Below are 14,143 nucleotides of genomic sequence, written 5' to 3' on the forward strand. Positions count from 1 at the left end.
TCATGCCACTTCAGATGGGGTTAAATTAACACCACCCCTCCTCCATGAAGACCTATGTAACAGTTTACAGAACATACTGATTACTGTCTTAACATCATTGCCTCACAAACACACGAAGTACGTCGAAATAAACTGTTTCAAAAGTGCTTAGCCTTGGCCAAGTTCTGCTCCATAGAAATCAAAGGGAGTGTTACAATCAACTTACGTTGGGCAGAGTTAGTCCAATACTAACACATTGGAAAAGCCTCAAAGTGCAGTTTTAATGACAAATGTTCAATTCTGGGATAACATTTCTCAGCTGTGAGCCATGTGCCAGTTACGGATATATTCTGTTCTGTCAGATGCAAAAGGTCTGTTACTTTAAAAATCATTATTTATGCTCTCAGTTCTCAAATAATTGCTAAAGCAGGATATTTTGGGCTACTTATAATGTAACTGTAATCAGAAAAAATGACTAAAAGAGACACTGTGGAGATACACATTTGTTTTCTCTTACTTGTTTTCAAAACATAGTTGCTCAGTTTACAAATCAAGACAGACCTTTTCTGTCTGCCAGTCCTGCAAATTCAGCCAGGGATCTGAAAGTTAAGCTGGGTGCTTTCTGGCTCACGCATCACTAGCAATTAAGATTCGGCATAATAAGGAGGCTTCCACATGGGCATGGGGTCTGGAGCAGGATTGAGGACTGAGAATTATAAGCTTGATTGAAGGAGGAATTGGCTATCTTTGTGTCTGCACACTACCTACCGCAATCAGGCCTTACCACCACTACAATATAAATGATGATATATTATCAGTGTCATATTATTGTGTGAGATTTTTCAAGCCATGGCACGTCTACTCCTAAATCATGAGAGTGCTTTTGGAAAATCCCAGATGTTATCATTAATAAATAATTAATTTGATTCTACTGGACATTTCCTTTTGGGCACTTTTAGAGGAAGTAGTAAACTAGTGTCCTCTGAGACCAATGGAGAGACTAAGAGAGAACATTAAAACTATGGAACAGGAAGTACATTCAGTCAAAAAGGAGATTGTGCCACATAATTCTGGCTAGTGGTCATTAGGGACTGAACAATATCATTATTTTCATAGCTCTCTGAAATGAAAAAACTTTTTTTAAAAATCCAGTTTTTAGCTGCCCCTTTTGGGTAGTCAGATCGAAGGGTGCTCTGTTTAGGATATAATTAGACTAAGGCATCGTAATAAAAAAGACTTGCTTTTAATGCTTCTGAATGTGATCCCTGAAAAACTAACCAGTGCAACTAAAATTGTTTTGGAACTTAGAAGCCTCTTTATTAATTAAAATTCCTTGTGGCAAATGTGGGTGAGTGGAGAGGAGTTTAGCCTTATTAAATGAGCTTTCTTTCTTATTTCTTGGTGGTTTTGCAATTTTTTTTTTTTGGTCTTTATTCAGTTTGGTTCAATAATTCTTTGCACCTTCCACTGAAGCAAAGTTTCATATAGTGATATACTATGTGATGGGGGAAGGCCAGATGGCTACAGTAAAGTACTGAGAAACAGGTATGTTAGCCCCAGGCTAAACAAATCCCTAGGACCCTGGTAACCAAATGGCAGTTGCTCCAGATTAATCAAGGCACCTGGAGCCAATTAAGATCTTTCTAGAAGCAGTGGAGAGATAGCTACTTTAATTAGAACACCTGCAAGCCAATCAAGGCAGGTAATTAGGGACCTGGGTTAAAAAGGAGCTCACTCCAGTCAGGCAGGGAGGATCCAGAGGAGTGAGGAGTGTGTGAGAGGAGCTGGGAGCAAGAGGGCAGGAGCTGAGAGTGAGAGAGTGTCTGCTAGAGGATTGAGGAGAACAAGCGTTATCAGACACCAGAGGAAGGTCCTGTGGTGAGGATAAAGAAGGTGTTTGGAGGAGGCCATGGGGAAGTAGCCCAGGTGAGTTTAGCTGTCATGCAGCTGTTACAGGAGGCACTATGACAGCTGCGATCCACAGGGCCCTGGGCTGGAAACCTGAGTAGAGGTGGGCCGGGTTCCCCCAAACCTCCCAACTCCTGATCAACCACAGGAGGAGCTGACCAGACTGTGGGTTACACAAGAAGGGAAGATCATGAGTGAGCAAATCTGCCAATAAGTGCAGGACCCACCAAGGTAGAGGAGGAACTTTGTCACAACAGATTATCCTCACAATCTAATCCCCTCATCACCTCAACTGCAGCCATTATTTTGTATGTTCTCGTATAAGGGATATTCTTGTAAGCTCTTCCCCAATGCATTGCATTACCTTTTTCATCTGGTTTTCCAGGTGAGAATTCATATGTGCTTTGTTAATGGTGCTGCTTTGCAAAGCATTCTCAGAGAGTTTATTAGTTAGGGCACAGAACTGGGAGTCTGGGGACTGGATTGTCCTGCTGGCTCTGCCACTGATTCACTGTGGGACACTGGGAACCTCATTCTCTCTGTCTCTCCCATTTCCCCTTAGAATTGGGACCTGGTCCTGGAGCCAAACTTTCCTGATTTTTCAGTTTCAAGGTTTTGGTTCTTACTCAAAAAAAAAAAAAAAATGGGAAAAGCAGATTCAGCTCTGATGATCCCTATGTCCAAGGGTCATGGAGATATGAGTTTTAGGAAGAGCTAATCTGGCTTTAAACACCTTAAATCCTGAGGTGCATAGAAGTGAAGGACACCACAAAACTGTGTCATCTGGTGGGATTCCCACCCTGGTCCTAACTTTACACACAGAAGATGGATGTTGTCCAAAATCACTCTCTTTGTGACTATGTAGTTAGATAAAATAACAAAGTAATAGTACAGAACTGCTCCTACAAAACAAACCTTAGCTCTCTCCTGAGTGCAACAGTTAGGCTTTCTCCCTACACGACCTCCACTCTCTTTCCTATCTTGGTGCAAATCCTGAGCCAATTAAAATAAATGGCAAAATTCTTATTGACTTCAGTGGGGCCAGGATTTGGCCTTTAGTTCCATTTAGGAATGTAAAAGACTAATGAGCCCCTTCTGATCTGGCCAGTAGGGTGAGTCAGCAGAACAGATCTGTCCCTCCTGGCAAGGTCAAGCAGCCTGATGCTCATTTACACTGTTTAAAAGGGTAACCATAATGAAAGTTCATTAATGGGAGCAAAAGAAGAGGATTTAGAAGAAATGTCTTTATGTAACAGACAACCAAAGGCAGAAATTCTGCAACTGTGAACATATTAAAGTATGAGTCAAACTAGTCCTTGGAGGGAAAACGCATTACATGGTAGATAGATACAGTAGGTGGATGGGCCACATGATCTCCTGTCATCCCTAGCTTTTGCTATTTTAGTTCCTTTATTTGAAAGACAGCCCTTTCACACTGACCTTCTCAATGTAATTGAGGTGTAGCTTTCATCTCAGTTCACCTTCAGCCCCTCTTCTCCTTATTTCTCCAGTACGTCTTTGTTTTCCTTACTCCATTCCTGTTTGGTTTTTTTCGCTCTCCTTTGGTACACTGCTCCCTCTCTTACTGTCTCCTCCTCATATCAACTACTCTTAGGCCTGGGCTACACTAGCGGAGGGGGTTGAATTAAGATACTTCGACTTCTAGTTAAAGTTGGGTATCTTAGTTCAACTTACCTGGCCGTCCTCACAGTGGCAAGTCGACTGCTGTGGTTCCCCCATTGACTCCGCTTACTCCTCCTGCCGAGGTGGAGTACGGGCGTCAATTAGCAGATCGATTTATCGCGTCCAGATGAGACGCAATAAATCGATCCCCGATACATCGAACACTACCCGCTGATCTGGTGGGTAATATAGACGTACCCTTAGTTTCTCCCTTCCTTTTGTATCCCTCCATCTTACTTTCCTGCCTCTGCGTTGCTCTGATGTCTAGCAATTTTTTTCTTTTTTTTTTTGGATTTCTTTTTTTTAAGGGTTTCTCTCTCTCTCTGGTATGTAAGCACCACTTCCCGTTTTCACCTCATTTTTGTTCTTCTATTCCTTGCTATTAGTCTCCCCTCATTGTCACTGACTCTCGGTCGCAATCTCTCCTTCATCCCCACTTCCTCCAATCCCTGCTCCATCCATTGAAACTGGCCTGATAGACTCTTTTCTCTTTTATGCAAGTCCAGGGTCATGATTACCCTTAAGAGCTCTTTCCATACACCCTACATGGAGGCCCAGGGTTGCAAAAAGCCTGAATATTTAAGGTGTTCTCTCCTTCATGGAGTTCTAGGATCAAAGTTCATGGCTCTCTATCTGAGATCAGCTGGGAATGAGGAAGGCCTAGGCAGGTATTGCATTGCCTTGCCTGTCCTGTATAAGTGTGCATTGCAGAGCGCCTTCCAGTAGGACTGAGGTAGGAATCCTACTTTCTGCTTAGCCAGCTTATGGAAATTTCACACAGCTTCAGTCATCTTCTGCACAGGGATGGCTCCAGGCCCCAGCATGCCAAGCGCATGCTTGGGGCGGCATGCTGCAGGGGGCGCTCTGCCGGTCGCTAGGAGGGCGGCAGCCGGGCAGCCTTTGGCGGCATGCCTGCGGAGGGTCCGCTGGTCCCGTGGCCGGCAGAGCACCCCCTGCGGCATGCCGCCATGCTTGGGGCGGCGAAATGTCTACAGCCACCCCTGCCTTTGCAGCCAGGCTTAAGAAATACAGTTGCTGCTCTGAGCTCTTTTATGCATTGTTGTTGCATGCTGTTAAAATATGGCTGATTTCCATCCCAAAGACAGCTGCATTTCAGCATTGGGAAGGAAATCCTGTATATATCAGAACAATCACCAATCAAACCTCACTACCCCAGCAGATTGTTGTGAGGTTTGATTGGTGTTTGTTCTGACATATTCTGCTATCCCTACATGGGATACAAGGTGCTGCAGAAATACAATGAATTATCACTCATGTATATTGCCAACAATCCAGTGGCCTGCAAATGTTGCAGGCCCAACTTTGGCATTCTTTCTTGGAAAATATGAGTCCTCTTCTGTTAATAAGCTGATGTTGATGCTTAAATAGTCCGTTCTTACAAAACATGACTGAATGCACAGACACAAGTCAGAGTCACTAACTGAATAAAAAGAACAGACAACAATCCAGAAGTGCAAAACTGACTCATAAAACCCTTTCCTGAACAGCCTGCAGAGAACTTCTTTTTTTTGTTAACTTTTTAAATACAAAACCCTTGCAATGCTGTAACATACTTCAAAATTCCAGCTTCCAGCAGAAGTAATTCAGTACTACATAAAAACACAACTACAGTTACCAATGAAAGGTTAATGTTTTGGCTAGGAGGTCCTTTTGGAGGACTGGAGATTGACCTGCAAAAGCGTTCTCAATGAACAGGCAAAGACAGATGCAAGGTCCGAGATTTTCAGAAGAGACTAGTATCAGAGGGGTAGCCGTGTTAGTCTGAATCTGTAAAAGCAGCAGAGAATCCTGTGGCACCTTATAGACTAACAGACGTTTTGGAGCATGAGCTTTCGTGGGTGAATACCCACTTCATCAAATGAATGTAGTGGAAATTTCCAGGGGCAGATATATATATGTGCTAGCAAGCAAGCTAGAGATAACGAGGTTAGTTCAATCAGGGAGGATGAGGCCCTGTTCTAGCAGTTGAGGTGTAAAAACCAAGGGAGGAGAAACTGGTTCTGTAGTTGGCAAGCCATTCACATGGGAGCCTAAATTGACACTGTAAAAGGCCCCCAAATTTTCAGAAAGTGATGAGAATCCATCCTCCAAAACACCAGGCCCTTTTACAGTAGCTCAAATTGGGCACCCAAAAATCACTCATCACATGTGACAATATTGACCAAACCTCTCAAGCCACCTTGGTTTTCTTTCTGGTTTTAATAAGTGATTTTCATTTCCACCTGCATGTCTGGATCATGTCAGTGTTTTGGATTATGTCAGTATTATCACACGTGTGTTGGTAATTATCCTGGGTAAAATCTTGTTCCCATTGAAATTAATGGGAGTTGTGCCATTGACTTCAATGGTGCCAAGATTTTATAAAATCATTATAAAATCTTTGATGTTAGCAGGCTGTTCCAGGAAAACATGGCCAGGCACAGCCACTCATCCTGATGGAGCAGAGAACTACAGTTCCAGTTCATAGGGCAGAACCCAAATTAGGACCAAATAAAGGGAGTCTAAGTTTCCTCTCATTACCGTGCAAATCAAGAGTAACTACTGACGTCAGTGGAGTAACCATGTGTAAAGCGAGTGTGAGTGAGTGTAGAAACACACTCAATAGATACACTCCTCAGGCTATACTATGATTTTAATTAGACCAGTACACATCCAGAATCGCTCCACAACCAGGATGCTACACATTTACATTGCTCTGAGTATCAGACTACAGCCCCTAGTAGTTTTCTCCCAAGCCTTTTGTCATTCTCCTAGATAGAAGTCTGAGGTCAGAACTGTGAAAGCCTAGACTCAAATGATGTACGATCACTAATATTTTTCAAGCGCAATGTTTACTTTGTTTCAGAAGCACTCAGTATGCAGATGTGTGGGATACAAAGTCATCTTAAATTTCATATGGTATATCTGGCACCGTACAAGCCAATTACATTTTTAACATTAAAATAACAGGCCTTCCAGCAGCTCATCAGGGGAGAAAAATGGTGTTCACTGATCAAAGTGAAAGCTTTAATTTTCTACTCTTTGTGTATAGATTGGGGACAACATCTGAATAAATGTCAGAACACATAGCACCAGGCCACAGCGAGTTGGCTACAGTCCTAGTTCATTCTCAACATATTCAACTTGTTTGGGTTTCTTTTCTGCACCCCCAGATGTTGGCAGCAGAGTAGTGGAAAACAGAACATTTAAACATGTAGGAGTATTTACTCTTGTCATGACACAATTTGGGATTTTCCATCTGAGCTTGAAAAACAAACCTTAAAATTAATTTATTAGGAAAATAGTAACTATGAGGTAAACTTTGTCAGTGAGTGCTAGAAGGTCAAATATACAACATGTATTTTGGTTAATGTATTCCTAGAACAGGGTAAAATTTGACTTGTAAGCTATTCATTGGAGCATTATGCTCGCCGTGCAATGGGACAACGCAAGAAAGTCCCTGAGACCCAAGGCTTACCTTGTGTTATCATGACACAAACCTTCCCCTCAGACACAAAGCTGGAAGTCCTATTGACTTTAAAGCTGAAGATTACCTAGAATGCAAAGCCTGGTGACTGCCTATGGATACCGAAACCCTGCTGTTACCTTGTCATTCCTAAATATTACCAATCTCAAACATTCATAATAATCAGTCAAACCTCAAAAAATCATGAGGTTGGCTTAGAAATCATGAGATTTTTTTTCAAAAACCAATATGTGTTGGTTTATTTTTATTTGTTTTCTGGTTTCTGCAACTTTAGGCTACATTTTGGTCACATTTTCAAGCTTTTGTCCTTTATCAAAAGTGTGGTTCTTGTGTACTTACTTGATTCAAGGAGCTAGGGCATTAAGAAAAACACTGACTAGCCCAAGACTTGTAATAAAATCACAGGAGTTGGCAACATTGCTTCCACATCCTCTTCTCTTTTGTTTGTCTGCTTACTCACTTCTTGTGAATTGTCCTCATTCTACATGGCAAGCTCCATAGGGTAGGGAGAGTTTTTGTGTTACTTGTGTGTATGTCTAGCACAATGTAGCCCTAATCCATGTTCAGGGTCCCTAAACACTAACACAATAGAAATAATTAGTAGTAGTAAAGCCAGAGCTTTGCAAGCAATGACAGAATGTTTTGAAAAGCACCTTGTAGGATTCCAGTAAATCTGCAGTGATCAGTAATCTGTTAGTCCATGTTACGTCCTCTTTTTTGTTGCTGATTACTATTTAATGTGCAGTAACAATGACCCTGTCAGATGAGGTACTTCTAGAAATTATATTCCAGCATTTCTACATTGCTTCATATACTCATTGCTATACAGGCAGGCATGTGTAGTGGTTGGGCATGAATATTTACACTTATCCACTGAGGAATATTGTGAACTAGGCAGAAAAGCAGATTTGGCTGAGACTGGTAGGAGCTAAAATGACAAAATGAAATAAGCTGTGCGAGTGAGTAACCATCAGCAGTGCAAAGTGCTTCAAATATTCAGAGACTTTTTGGATTATGGATCAATCATGCTGAGCACTAACAATGTATCTTGTATTGGCTTAATCCCCAACACATCCAAGGTCAGGAATAAAACCCCAATTAGTCATGCTCTGCACCTGGTGGGTGGCTGATTGACCAACAGCCTTCTGGCCAGAAGATGCAAAGCTAGGCCTTATAAGTAGACTGAGGGAGCTCAGTTATGGAGGAAAGACCTGGGATGGAAGGAGTTCAATTCCTTGGAAGGGCCTGGGGTATGCAGATTAAGGAAAGTCATAGGGACAGGACTGGGCCCTCTGGTGGGGCCTGGGAAAAAGGGGGCAAGATCTAGGAAGAGACTGCAGAGAAGACAGGAGGGAAACTCACAGGGAGCAGAGTTGGCAACCTGTGGGAGGGAGACCTAAGATAAGGTTTGTGAGAAGAGAAGATTCAGTAACCTGAGAGAGCAGAAGAATTATTCAGTTTCATGTGGATTTCTCTTTGGACTTATGATACCCTGGAAGGGGTTTGCACTTAGGCAGTTTGGCTGATGGGCTGAGCCACAGAAGACCCAACTCCAGAGGCAGGCAGGCAACCTGCAGGAAATGCTGGAGCTAAACTAGCAGCAACACCCTGCCCTGAAACAAGGGGGCACTCCATCCTGGTGGGGAGCCTGGAAGAGCCCTTTAAATTCCACCCGCAGCTCTGGCAGCAGGACGGGGGGGGGCATTTAAAGGGCCCAAAACTCCATGATGGCTGGCGCCTCAGGCCCTTTAATTAGCCCCAGGGGCTACCAGCCATCTCTGCAGCTGGGAGCCCCCAGAGTGATTTAAAGGCCCTGGGACTCCTAACCACAGGTGGTGCCCCAGGACATTTAAATCTTGAGGCCACGCCCCCTCCGGGACTCCAGGCCTTTCAGCATAAAGCTGAAGTCGTGCATGTTAAATGCGCGTAAGTTGCGAGAGACCTGTACAAAACCACTGAGGTGCAACTAATCTATTAGAAGTCTTTCATTCCTAGGTCGTCTAAGTACGTCAAACCCTATGCTTAGTTCACAAAGGTGTGGTAAAATGCTGTGGGAAGAGGCTCAACTGAGCAACAAGACAGTTTTAATTAAGGAAGTGGGGGGAGGGGGTCCACCTTCAAATTCAAGCATTGTCATATGCATGGACTGGTACCTGAATCATGACTAGCCCCATTAATTTCAATGGGGGTGAATAGGAACTACTCAACATACATAAGGGTGACAGAATCTGAACGGGAGCATCAGACTCCTCCCCGACACACAATGGAATGGAAGTTGGTGTAAGGCCTCATGGTAGATCCCAAACCAGCCTAGTCCACCCTGCCCAGAGCTGGTTAGGATTCATAAGGTTCCCACATGCAATTCCACAGTGAACCACTGCAGAAAGACGGATGGAGGTTGATGCTTTTTGCTAACATCTCTCCTTTACCCTACCTCTCGCCCCCATGTGCACCCAACCCCCTTGATTTAAATGGGCCAAGACTGAATGCTCCTTCCATGGCTGTGGAAGTTATTTTTAATTTTTGAAAGTTAAACCAGCTCTGAAGATGGATTAGCAATGGCAGATCCCCTAAACTATAGGCACATGAACTCAGGATGGACAGCTGCTCCGACGTTCCTGGCTGGGAATCCAGCCCTTAAACACACTTGATGCACATACATGGCTTCTTGGCTGCTCCATTTATGTCCATCTGTTATGATGGCATTGTGCCTGCTTAGATGTTGGTCAGACCTTTGCCCTTGGGTAATACACCAGGCAATAATGGATATATAAGGACAGCCTGCATAGAATGGCAAGAGGAATTGTTCCTTCGAGAAGTCCCTCACTTCTGCTCAGTGTCTGTAGTGGAGCATTGGAACAGCAAATGCCTCCTTATACTTAGGTCACACAGATTTGTAATTATGTCCCACTGAAAAAGAGAAATAATATAGGGAAAAGGAGCCATGGACTTCATGGAAACTTCTGGCTGGCAACAATAAGATAGGTTGTATTACAGAGCATTCCTGAAATACATGTGATTACCAATTGGGATATCAACATTAAAGTACCGCCCACAGCCACTCTATCTAGCAGGCAACAGGACCAGGGGACACATCAAATTTCAAAGGAGTGAATACAGCTGAGTCCAAGATGCCACTTGCCTCAAGAAGAGGAGCCAGCGGACATAAACCAAACTAGCTTTTAACAGGGTACATGATGCCCTTTCACATGGGAGCAAAAGGACATCAACAGATTATGCAGAGTGGAAGAAGGGGGTATTTTCATCTGTTCTTTCAGGACGAGAAATGTGTTTCCTTTTATGAGAGATGGACATGAACAAATGTGCACAAAGCAGATTTTTAAAACAGAAAGGGACAACTTGATGATAACCTCTCTCCCCAAATCTGTGTTTGCGAGAAGCAAAGACTTTGAGGCTATAGGCAAAGTAGTCCTCAGTTTAACGTAGGTTGGTGTACATAGTAGTATGTATTTATATTGCAGCAGCTAGGGGCCCCAGAAAGCTTACAATCTAAAATAGACAAAACAAAAAGATAAAAAAAGTATTATTAACTCACGCTCCCTAGTATATATTGGGAAACTAAGGGACTTTCCCAAGGTCATACAGGAAGTCTTTGGCAGAGCCAGGAAGTGAACATAGATCTCACAAGCACCAGGCCAATGATTTACGTACAAGACCTCCATCCTACCTTAATACAACAAAAGTATGTATCAGGGTGCGGTTTGGGGTAAGAATCTTTTGTGCTGCCTAAGTCAAGAAGTGCATTGGAAAGAAAAAATTCCTCCTACACTCTCAAACTTCCTTCTAGGAATGCTCCACTGTGCATCCACCTCCTTGGTCCATTTAAAACATTTATTTGAATCATCAGTATGGGTATAAGGGAAAACATGGCTTCTGGTGCTATGGTAGGAGCTGTTGCCGACTAACAATTAATAAATCTTAACACAAAACAAGCAAAAATAAGCTCTAGAGTTTTGAAGGGCCATATAAACCCTTATGCTTCCAGGCATAACCCAAACCCCAACCAACAGGTGTCAGGAAGAAACTTTGCCTGAGGGGCAGATGATCTCAGGTCTGCCATCTGCAGATTTCTTGTACTTTCCTCAGAAGATGCCAAAACTGGCCTCTTCATGAAAGGAGACTGGCCTAGTGCTTAGGGGGCTAACTGGGGTTCAAGAAACCCAGGTTCCATCGCCTATGCTGCTAAATACTTCCTGTGTGATGCTGGGCAGGTCTTTTAGCCTCTCTGTGCCTCTGTTCTCCACCTAAAATGGAAATAACAGTAGTTCCCTACCCCCAGAAGAATATTAGTAGGCACTTGGTTACTATGGTAATGGGAGTCATATAAGTACCTTAGATGGAACACAGGTCTTATCCAGTATGGCAGCTGTTGGGTTCCAAATCCCATTTCCCTAAACTGTGAAAGTGTTTTGCTGTGGGATTTTGGTGCCTTGAGAACCTCTGGTGAAATAGATGCAACATGTCATCCTTTGTTCTTCATTGACAGAGTTGCTTTTGACTCATTGACAGAGTTGCTTTTGGCTAAGGAAAGAATCAGCATTTTTTCAGCTACCACCAATAAGACACATTCCTTCTGGATCCTCTATCTCCAAAGGGAACCTTGCACAGGGGGACACCTCAGAGATCTTCAATTTTGCAGTAGCCACAGGCCCCAGAGGTGGACGGTGTATTATCATAGAATCATAGAATATCAGGGTTGGAAGGGACCTCAGGAGGTCATCTAGTCCAACCCCCTGCTCAAAGCAGGACCAATCCCCAGATTTTTACCCCACTTCCCCTGTTTCTCTTTCTGTAATCAAGTCTGACATGCTCAGTTTCATGTTTCAGATCAAACTCATATATTCCTTTTACTCCAGGCTGCCCTCTCCTAATCAGAGGTATTACTGCTTTCCCTCTGTCCTGCTAGACAATGAATTTTCACTAACTAGAGCCATAAGAGTGCCCTTACTTCTGAGATCAGGCAGACCTTTACTAAGTTTTATGTTGGTGGAAAGGATCTCCTTTATTGGGGAGCTTTTAATAAAGAAACAGGGTGTTAGTGTTACATAATTTACATGTGTGAAATGGGTGGAAACTTCAAGATTTCCATTTAAGTAGCTTGATAACTCTTACTAGTAATCAGTATATTTTTTTTCCTAGTGGCAATGTTTCTTCAACATAATTAAGTTCCTCTCTCATTAATAACATATCACTATGCTGCACATCCTGGTTGCTATTCAGTTCCTGATAACAATAGGACTCCAACTCAGATCCTCCTCCTTCAAAAGGAAGTGCCCCCAACCACTTGAGTAAGGGCAGAATCATAGGGCCTTTGTCATTTCTAACCAGTAGATGCTACCCAGTAGAGGGCAGTGATACACATATACATCGGCTTATACAATAAATAATCACTTTTTGATTAAGAATATACAGTATTTGAAAATTGTGGCAAATGGACACACAAGGGTTGGAAATTGTCCCATGTTCAAAAGGACAAGCATGAACCTATGCACCACTTGAGCTAGTCTTTAAAGATTTAAGTAGTGCAGAGGCCTCTGAACAGGGGTGAATGTCTCCCTTGCAACATCGTTGTGAGAACTGATGTAGAATCTGGTGGGCCTCTATGATTTAGTATACTTGGGGCCTTGCTATCCCCAAATACGCAAAAGCTGGATCTGAAAATGGTACAGCTGACCTTGAATTACCAGACTGAAAGGAAGAAAAGCAGAGATGTATCCAAGATGTCTGCTTGGCATAAGGCCTTCCAGAAGAAAGGCCAGAATTTCTAACTGCTTGGATGCATTCACCCAGAAACTTGCCAAGGGTTTTCATCCTATGCACCACTAACTGAAATAAGGTAATGGTAATAGGAGGCGAAGTAAAGTTAGGTGGAAAAAAGGGGATATTTTATGGCTTTTCCAGCACAAAGCCTTCATTCAGGTTTTTTGGGAAGAATCACACTGTTCTAAGAAATAAGGCATAACATATAGATCAGTAACATTGGTTAAGTAAACATCAATCAGCATTTAGTGTAAAGTCAGTGTAAGCCCTAAGGCCTGAAACCTTAGAAAAAATAAAGCTCACCTGTTGCTGAAGTGAGACGAGCATCCCAGAGAAGCTAAAGAACTGCAGAAGGGTCAGAGAAGCGCAGGTGAGGGAGCTCTCTGCGGGTATCTATTGCAGAGCAAGGGGGGATTGACTGAAGAGCTAGGATTTATTTGCATTTCAGTTCTATATGATGGTTTAGGACATTTTGATTAAAATTCAGTTAATTGTTGAGTTTGGAGGCAAAAAAAAAAAATGCAGTTGACCCTATTGGGAAATACACCTTTACCCCAATATAACGCAGCCTGATATAACATGAATTCGGATATAATGCAGTAAAACAGCGCAAGGCGGGGCAGGGCTGTGCACTCCGGCGGATCAAAGCAAGTTCGATATAATGCAGTTTCACCTATAACACCAGTAAGATTTTTTGGCTCCTGAGGACAGTGTTATAACGGGGTAGAGGTGCACAAAGACAAGCCATCGACAGCAAATGTGCCGAGGGTCACCCTGACTAAGCCTGCTGTCAGGCACAGTTGAGTAAGGGAGTCTGGACTGAGACAAAGGGAAAAGGGGGGCTGGGGCAGAGAGGCCTTTATCATCTGTGGGGAGTGCATTTCTTGCAATGAGGGGTCTGCCAAGGGTCTACATAGCACTGCTCCATCTGAAAAGTATGTCTAAACAGCATGCTCCTTTCAGCAGCATGTTGGGTATACTATATGCCCCAGCACGGGTATAAATAGCAGTGTTTATGGTGAGGAATGGCTTAGCCAAGTAGAGTAAAGACATTCCTTACTCCTGTAAGTACCCTACATGGCTCTTTACTTGCCTGGGAAGTGCTATTTTCAGCTGTGTAATGTCCTCCTGCCTCCTTGTTGCTCGAGTCTTTTCCCATCACAGGGAGAGTCCTGCAACAAGGAGCCTCCAGAGCCTTTAGTCTGCAGGCAAGAGAAACTGCCAGAAGTTTTCCCTGTCACAGTGACAGAGTCCAGCAGAGGAGAAAGGCTCTGACAGCTCCCCGTTGTCTACCCCACCATAGCC

Source organism: Chelonoidis abingdonii, chromosome 5 (genome assembly GCF_003597395.2).
Source record: "Chelonoidis abingdonii isolate Lonesome George chromosome 5, CheloAbing_2.0, whole genome shotgun sequence".
In the NCBI taxonomy this organism is placed as follows: Eukaryota; Metazoa; Chordata; order Testudines; family Testudinidae; genus Chelonoidis; species Chelonoidis abingdonii.